Here is a 9320-nt window from a genome sequence, read left to right on the forward strand (position 1 = left end):
GCGCCCACCTTCGCCTACCCGGAGCCGAAGCTCCGACCCATCCCGGGCCCCAAGCTGGTCCGCCCGAGCACGAGCCCCAAGTTCTGGCCATCTCCGCGGCGGGAGACGCCCACGCCACCGGCCCGGATCTAAGAGAAGAAAGGAGCACCACCACCCGCACCCCTGCCGCCGAACGCCAACCACCGCCACCAGAGCCGCGGTGGCCGCCTCACCGGCAAGTGCCACCACCGCGCGACGACCGACCCGAACCACGGCAAGGCGCACGCACGCCCTGCCAAGGTCCAGTAGACACACAGCCCGACAGATCCGCGCCCAAGGCCACCAATGGAGGCCGCCAAGCACGTCCCTGCCGTCCGACCAGCGAAGCCGTGGCCGTGTCAGCCGCCCACGCCCCACCACGCCAAGGGCGGGCCCAGCCAAGCCGGTAGCCCCCCAGCCCGCGCCGCCGCAGCCCTCGTCGCCTCCCGCCGGATCTAACGAAGCCACCGCCGCAGCCTGCTACCCCACCGCCCCCGACGCGCCAGCACGCCCCGCCACCAACTCCACGCAGCCGCCGCCGCTCCGCCGCACAGCTGCGCCCGTCGCACAGCCGCCCGGGTCGCCGCCGCGCCGCCCTGCGCGAGCACCGGGCGCCTTGCCAGATTTTGTCTCTCACGCCACAGGACACCAGGGAGGAGGGAGAGGAACCCCGCCGCCGCAGACGCCAGCCAGGCTTCGCCCGGCAGCGCCCTCCGGCGGCGGCGGGGAGGGGATGCTGGCGGGCGGCGGCTAGGTTTTCGTCCTGCCGCCCGCGGGAGCGGCCCAGGCGAGAGAAAGGTTTTTTTCGGGTACCATATACTAAGCGATCTGAGTACAGATCCCTTTCTATTGTTGCCACCAAACAATGTCAGCTTAATCATCTGTTGCGGCCATCCACAGCTGCCGGTGGGACTCAGATCAGTGACTTCACTTGGTGAAGTTACGTTGCAACTTTAGGCTCTTCATCTCCATCTAAAACAGATCCAATAATCCATATCACACAAAGGCAAAAGCCTCAGCACTTGGTCAGTTTTGCAGCCCAGCAGCGACAGAAGACTCATCGTAGGATTCAGTTAAAACAGATTACATGCCAACTATCTAATCTTCATTTCTGAATATATAAACTATAGGTCTATAGGCGTTTCAACATACATGAAGCAAGGTTATCATTTGGCTGTACCTTCCACTTAGCTGAACTAAAAAGTTCATACATGCACATACATATTTTTGACTGACAATACTCATGAAACAGATATAGAGTGGCATTTGACATTGAAAGGCTGCATAATAGAACATCCAAATGCTACAGCAAGAAATGCCAATGTCGAGTAATCATTCAAGTGCACAAAAGCAGGCCATTTCACTTGTACACTTAGGCCAAAAAAGACTGGTTAATTCCCAAAATGCTATAGTTAACCCTGTCCAAAATACTACCTAGCAACTTTGAACATACTAGATCAGATCATCATGAAGATATCATCGTCAACTCGTGAAGTTGTCGAAAGCTTGGTAAAGCTGTCGATTGCATTGTATTCTTGACGCTTCTCACTTTCTCCCATGGGACTCCCTCCTTTGTTTGTGCCATCATTCTCCACTTGCACTTGAGGCTGCACACTGTCTTTTTTCTTTTGTTGTTGTTGCTGCCAATGTAAATGAAAAATCATTTTGTTAGTTTAGGAATGAATAAGAACAGATAGTACATACATACTGCAGCTGACCTTTGCTTCTTTTTTTGTTGTTGCCGCTGATTTAGGTTGCTTTCGCCCCTTGCGTAACTTATCAAACCAAGTTTGCTTTCTCCTTAAATTTTTAGATGAAACCTCCTTTTTCTTCAGTTTTGCAGAACTAAGAAAGTCATTGGCTTGCTGCACATTTGGATCAACATTTTCTTGGTCAATGGAACATCCATTCGTAGCACTAGTAGCTGATGCATTGAGTTTATCCTCTAGTTGTGGCCAAAGAGAATCAAGTGCATTTTCTAGCAACAAACCACATTCAGGAGAGTTGGCTATTTTATATGCCATATCATGAAATTTATGAGACGTATCTTTGTACCAAAGTTGAGGTTCCAATTTTGGATTTTCTACCATTTTTCCTTCCTTGCCTATCTTGTATACTTCCATTGCATGCTTCTCTAGTCCATCTCTTTAGGACATAATGTGTTCGCAATGTCTTTATATTCATCAAATCAAGAACTTTCAAACTATCTCCACACAATATTCCCGCCCTTTTGAACATTTGACAGCTACATGAAGCTGTTTGGTTCAAAGGATCACCAATCACTATGCGCTCCTCCTCCTCCTCATAAGTCAAATCACCATGCAACCTCCCAATAGCAACAACGAATTTGTTATTTTCATCCAACACTCTAGTGGAAGCAGCCATGGATCTTTCATATTCACTTTGGAAAGCTTCAAAAATAGTGGGAGTGTACACTTTGCTTGCTTGCACCAACATCGGAGTGCACATTTTTATTCTTGGCAACTTTTTTCTTGCCTCATATTCAGATTCCAATTCCTTTCTTCTTTTTACTTCAACCGTTCTCTCAAAATGCATCAAGAATCGGACAATATGGAAATCAGATTTCAAATGGTTCTTCAACGCATTGTTGAAACTCTCACTTAGTTGTGTACTTCTCACTCCCAAACTGAAGACATTTCTCATATAACATTCAGCCCATTTTTCTTTCACTTTGTAGATACTATCTAACCAAGTTTGCTTATGCACTTTATGTCGCATGTTGTCAAATGCTTCTTGAAATGCTGCCTTTTCCTCATAGCCAAACATACAAGCACTAAAATCAGAGAGAATATGAGATTCCTCTTCCACCTCCCCTTCATCTTCCTCTTCGACCTCTCCTACATCTTTCTCTTCACCCTTGACTGGAGATAAATGTTTGACAGCATTCATCATAATGTGAAAGGTGCACAACCCGTGATATGATTCCGTGAATACTTTCTCTATAGCTTTTCCCATTGCCGCATCTTGATCCGTATAAATAGTTCTAGGTTGTCTTCCATTATGTGCAGCTAGAAAAGTCTCAAATAGCCATATAAATGAGTCCTTTGTTTCATCAAACAGCAAGGCAGCACCGAAAATAGTAGTTTCTCTGAACTGATTGAGCCCAAGAAAAACACCAAATGGCCTATACTCTTTTGTTTGCATATCTCCTTCTCACATCAAAGCCTGTGTGACCCCCATATGCAACCCAAAATGCCCAAGCCTCATCCACATTTCTGAATCTCATACCAACTTGAGGTATTCCCTTGCCAATTGCTGCCATCTCACAATAGTCAATTGTGAAGCACAACACTGAATTCTGTCAAATAGCACAACAGAGAGCACTCAATTTCAGAAATTCCAAATGAAAGTCTAAAATCAGAGGACAAAATTTCATCAGAGTGTACGTGCAAACTATTCCAAGCAATTTGTATTGTACATGCATCATGAGTAACCAAACTGACTACCATTCTGCACCCAAGCAATTCAAACTGAAGCTGTACAAGAACTGCTCTGTACATACCTAACTCTTACTGTATCTGTATGAATCGGGGAAACATTACCTCGACTGGATGCGGGATGGCAGAGGTCCGACGGCGACGGCGGCACGCGTGGCCTTCCCACTCCTCCGGCGGCAGCCCGCCTCTCCCTCTCCTCCAGCGATGGTGCGGCCGCGCGGCTCCTTTTCCTCTTCAATGCGGCGGCCGGCGCGGCCGCGCGGATCCTCTCCGATGCGGCGGCCGGCGCAAGTCCCTTGCTCTCTCTCCCAGATGTTGCGGTGTGGTACGATTCCCCTTCCTCTCTGATGCGGCGGAGCAGCGCCGTCTCCCTGTCCGAGATGCCGGCGCGGCACGCGAGAGCGGAGCATATTCCCGCGAACTCTTTTCTTCAGCCTGCACTATCCAAAACTGCTAAGTGCTGAGGGCTTTTGCCTTTGTGTGATATGGACCATTGGATCTGTTTTGGATGGAGATGAAGAGCCTAAAGTTGCAACGTGACTTCACCAAGTGAAGTCACTGGATCTCAGTCCCTGGCGGTGCTACCACTGACGCCATGCCACTCTATCTTGCCTGAGCCACGCCAGTCGTCGTGCAGCCGTCACTCCAACCATCCCTCTAAACCTCTTTAGGAACCGAGTTTTCTCCTGCGATCCCACAACCCCTACTCGAACCCATCAATCTTTGACTCTCCTCTACCCATGACGCCGCTATCATGTCAGCTGCGCCTCCGGGTCGATCCTGAATGAGGCCTCGCTACAAAAAAAAGACCGACATGAATACTATAATTCATAGTAGTTTTTGGAAGTTCTCAAAAATACAATATGCTGGGGAGGTTCAAAGTATTATAAACAATTAAAATTTTATACTTAATCTAAAATTTACCGGAATGTTCAGAAAAACTAAACCTGTTTGGAATCGTGATGAACAGTAAAATCATCTTTGCTACAATTTGTTCTCTATCTTGCACAGTTTGAGTAAGAACTAACCGAATAACGCTATTTTTGACATAATTGCCCTGGTGTTGTATTTTTCCAGAAACATAAAGTTTGCCAAAAATGAGAAAATTCACTTTTGGGATTTTGGGAGGAAAAGAGCCACAAAGCTAGAGACCGGCCAGGGGTGGCCCATAGGGCTCGCATGCCCTAGCCTTGGGACGCAACACAGGGGCATGTGGGACCTATAGGCTTCCTCTGGTTGACCTCTTTTGCCTATTTAGCCTTTTTTGTCACAAAAACAAAGAGAATCATTTCCCTTAATTTTCTTTGAAGCGGCGACAAACGCCGCCTCTTTTCATCTTGCCGGAGGGCCGTCTAGAGAAAGATTTGAGCTCCCGATAGAGGATCATCGATAGTCATGTGTGAGTAATCTTCTGTAGACACATGAAGTGGATGGAATTGGATGAGATCCATCATGTAATAGTTGTAAGATTTATCATGGATTGATGTTGAGTGTCATTGTAGTTATGTGATTGATGTTGCTATGACTTTGTTATGTGTAATGCTTGTCAGTATGGACCGAGTGATATGATATCAGATTTGAACTATATTTCTTTTCTTGAATATCTATATGTTTGGTTCATACCTACAAGTTGTATGCATATGTTATAGTTCTTCACTAGGAACTCTGAGGTGACATGATCAGGATAGCAATGGGAATGACTATAATTTGAAGATTACATGTGTCCATCAAATGTTAATGTTTCCTTTCGGTGTTTTGTAAAATGAGTACCTTCATCACTCTCAATTTCCTTTAGGATCCCGCTGAAATAAGAGGGTTTGACAAGATCTACAAGTTCTTATTGTAAGCATGTAGAACTATATAAGGAACAAGGAAAAGTAGTGGCTCCCCTCAAAAAAAAGGAAAAGTAGTGGTTGCACCCACCTTCGGTGCACCCACACAAGAAAACATATCAAAACACTTTTAAAAATCTGGATTTTTGTGGCAATGTTCATCAATAAATGTTATGGGCGCTTGCAAAGTTTGGTGGTCAAATAACATTCGAGGAGCTTTGTACAAAAAAGACAAAATTACAAAATTTTGCTCAAACAATGCACTCATATTTTGACTAATTTTTAGTGATTTTGTCTTTTTTGTACAGAGTTCCTCGGATGTTATTTGACCACCAAACTATGCAAGCACTCATAACATTTGTTGATGAACATTCCCACGAAGTTTCAGAATTTTTTTTGAAGTGTTTTGATATGTTTTTTTAAATGGGTGCACCGTGGGTACAAAAACCACACTCAATAGATGCCTAAATAGATTAAAGAATATGAGCTAGGAAAGTTATCCACTGTGTTTGAACTATTATATGATTGGCTCTATCCATGCAACGTCCTAGACATGGATTTTTTTTATTAGTACGAGTCCTAGCGTATGTATAGAAGAAGTGGTGTATGATCTGGAAGTGAGAATGGTGAGAGGGTAGTGTTCTTCCCAATCAAGCCAAAATAAAACATTGTCAAGTTTTCCGGAGGTAGGGTTTTCTAAGAGATTGTCCCATGTATAATTCATACCAAGTAAAATAAATTCTCTTAAATCAGCATCCTCTATGATTGCATTGCAAAGCTCCAATGGTAAATGCTATTTGGTTTTATTTGTCTCAGATTCATTTCTATTATAGGTTGAAATCCCCACCAACTAGACAAGGCAGGTGGATTATCAAGATAAACTCTAGAGATTCAGCTAAGAAGGTTGCTTTCCTCACAGGTTGGAATCACCATATATAGTAAACAAACTCCACCAAAAAAATCTTGTTTTGTCAAATGAAGTAATTCTGACAGATTACTCCCCAATCTCAATTTGTGAAGTCTTAAATATGGCATTGCTAATTCCAACCAGGATTCCACACGATCTCCCTCTTGGAGGGGACTAGTGCCTGCTAATTTCCTTTCCACCACCTAATGCATGCAGCTTTTTTTTTGAATTTTTTTTTTCTAGGTCTCATGCAATTCCAGAAAGTCCAATTATCTTTTGACATTTGATTCATTCACAAAACATCGTTGGTAGGCCTGGCATTCGGTATAAACCGAAATGTCGGTTTCTACCGTTCAGTGTTCTCGTAAATTCGGTTTCCAAAGTTAAAAACCGAAAAATACATCTTAAAATAGCTAACCGAAAATTCAGTTAACCGAGCTTTCGGTTTGGTATTCGGTTTTTACCGAATATGCTAAAAGATTTTGAGCCGCGTGCCTGGCACGTGCATGGCCGGCCGAGGCGGGACTAAACAACAACCGGCAGCGCTCGTGGTTCTGTAGGTTTTTTTTTGAGGCATCTGTAGGTTTTTCTTTTTTTTTGAGGCATTGTAGTTCCGTAGGTACGCACGTACAGCCATACAGCGGCCTCATCGCACTATAAAAAAAGCCCACAACGGCTTAGTCTGCTTGGGCCATGCATGTAGTATTATTTCGCAATAAAATATCACCCCTTTGGACTGATCCAACCAGCTGCATGCGCTCCTTGTCTCGATAAATAAAAGCTACATGCGCTTCTGTTGCACGCACGATCTGGCGCGCGATATTTTATTCTGGCGCGGGAGAACAAGCTGATTTGACTATTCGTTCACCACCTTCAGATTCGCTCGGTTTTTTGTTCGGTTGACTTGGGTACTACCGAACCGAGCAAATTTAGTTCCGTTAGCAGGTGTGAAAACCGAATTTTTCTGTATTAGCCAAAAAAACTGAAATTTCGGTTTATTCGGTTTCGGCATCGGTTCGGTCTTCGGTTTATCGGTTTTTATGCCCACCCCTAATCGCTGGGAATCTCTCGTGGAAACAGTGTGTTTCACACAACCATGCATTGGTGAACTGTTTCTATTATTTTCTCACTAGAAAAACTCTTTTTAATTCTTGCAAAATAGTCTCCTTCAATTTGAGCATCGGCATACTCATTATCATAACACAGCTCACTGAGGGAAGCATCACCAGTATCCATAGCTTCTGGTGAGCCAGGGCAGGATGGTAAAGAGTTCTTAGTCAAGCTTTGCTAGACTAAATCACCCCTAGCCTTAATTTGCTAGTAATAATGTCTAGGTTGTGTTCTATCATATCAATAGAACAAACTAAATCAATGCCAACTAGTGAAGTAATATGCATAAGAGAAGAACTTGTATGATGTAATTTTTCAGAGTCAGCAAAATAACCATAGTTGTGTTTATTAGATGCTCTCGCCTTGGCTGGAACATTAACACTAGTAGAAAAGAGGGCTTTGGTTCAGGCCGGGTCAGCCCATTAGTCCCAGTTCAGTCTAGAACCGGGACCCATGGGGGCATTGGTCCCGGTTCGTGAGGCCAGGGGCCTGCCGGGCCTTGTGGGGGCATTGGTCCCGGTTCATCATGCCCCTTTGGTCCCGATTGGTGGGACGAACCGGGACCAATGGGCCTCGCTCCTAGCCCACCATCATTGGTCCCGGTTGGTGGCTTGAACCGGAACCACAGGCTTCCCTTTAGTCCCGGTTCATGCCACAAACCGGGACCAATGAGGTGCCTATATATACCCCTCGCCCGCGAGCAGAGCACCCCAGTGCTCTGTTTTTCTCTGGCCGGCGAGGGGAGGGCTTTGTGGTGCTCTAGCTCACCTCCTATGCACATGAGGTGTTCGATGAAATGCCCGAGCCACACTAGTTAAGCTTTCTCCTCTCGAAGCTCGACCTCAAAGCTCCATTTTCCTCAAGATTTGTCTAGGTTTAGCGGCCCGTCACGTCCCATTCCCGTCTTCACCGCCGTCGATCACCCGCACCAATCTCGTCGCCGGCACCACCGTGGTGAGCCTCTTGTTCTTATTTTCTTTCTAAAAGAAAAAATTCTTACTTTAGATAGATACTTGTCTAATTTTCTTACTTTTATTATTGCTTGTTATTATATAGTGCGATGGTTTTGGTATCCGCCCCCGTCGGCCCTCGTCCTGGCTATGATTCGGATGTGGTATATATTATCTTTTTATAACTATTTGGTTCATTTATTATTTATGACAATTATGCCGACCAACGTGACATAGATTTTATTTATCTAGGAGGTAGTTGAACCGAAAATTCCAACCGACCCTATTGTCGAGAGGTTAAATTTAGTTGAAGAAGAAAACAATTACTTGAAGGAAAAAATAAAAAAGTTGAGGAGGAGAAGATGATATTGGAGTTGCATGTTGCGGATGTCGTCGATGATCACAAGATCAAGATGGATGCAATGCGGTTGAAGATGAGAAAGATTAGAAAATATGCCATTCATACCGAGGCTTGGTATCATTATGTCGTTGGATCAATTGTTACCTTGGTTGCGATTATGATCGCATTTGTTTTCGCATTGAAATGTTTTACATAGTTTCAATGTATGGTTTAATTAATTAGATGATGTGGAGAGCTATATGTTGTTAGATGAGAACTATGTATGTACTTTGGTTTTAATGTGATGATGAACTTCTATTAATTTGGTCACTTAATTATCTATTCATGATGTTCTGTAATGGTTTTTGACACACTTAATTATATATAATGCACGTAGATGAACCGGCAATGGATGTACGGTGAAAGACACACCTCCGAGTACATTAAGGGCGTGCATGCTTTGCTCGAAGTGGCTGAGGCAAACAAGCAGAATGGTTTTATGTGTTGTCCATGCCCTAAATGTGGGAATACGAAATCTTACTCTGACCGGAAAATCCTTCACACCCACCTGCTTTACAATGGTTTCATGCCACACTATAATGTTTGGACGAGGCACGAAGAAATAGGGGTTATGATGGAAGACTGCGAAGAAGAAGAGGATGATGACAACTATGTGCCCCCTAAATACAGTGATACTGCAACGGG

At 44.6% G+C, this 9320-nt stretch overlaps 1 pseudogene; it reads right to left on the reverse strand.

The window, feature by feature from the left end:
• Positions 1-473: 473 nt before the first annotated feature.
• Positions 474-3886, reverse strand: LOC147963912 (uncharacterized; annotated as a pseudogene).
• Positions 3887-9320: the final 5434 nt, after the last annotated feature.

This window comes from Triticum urartu, chromosome 6A (genome assembly GCF_056163025.1).
Source record: "Triticum urartu cultivar PI428250 chromosome 6A, HENAU_Tu73, whole genome shotgun sequence".
NCBI lineage: Eukaryota > Viridiplantae > Streptophyta > Magnoliopsida > Poales > Poaceae > Triticum > Triticum urartu.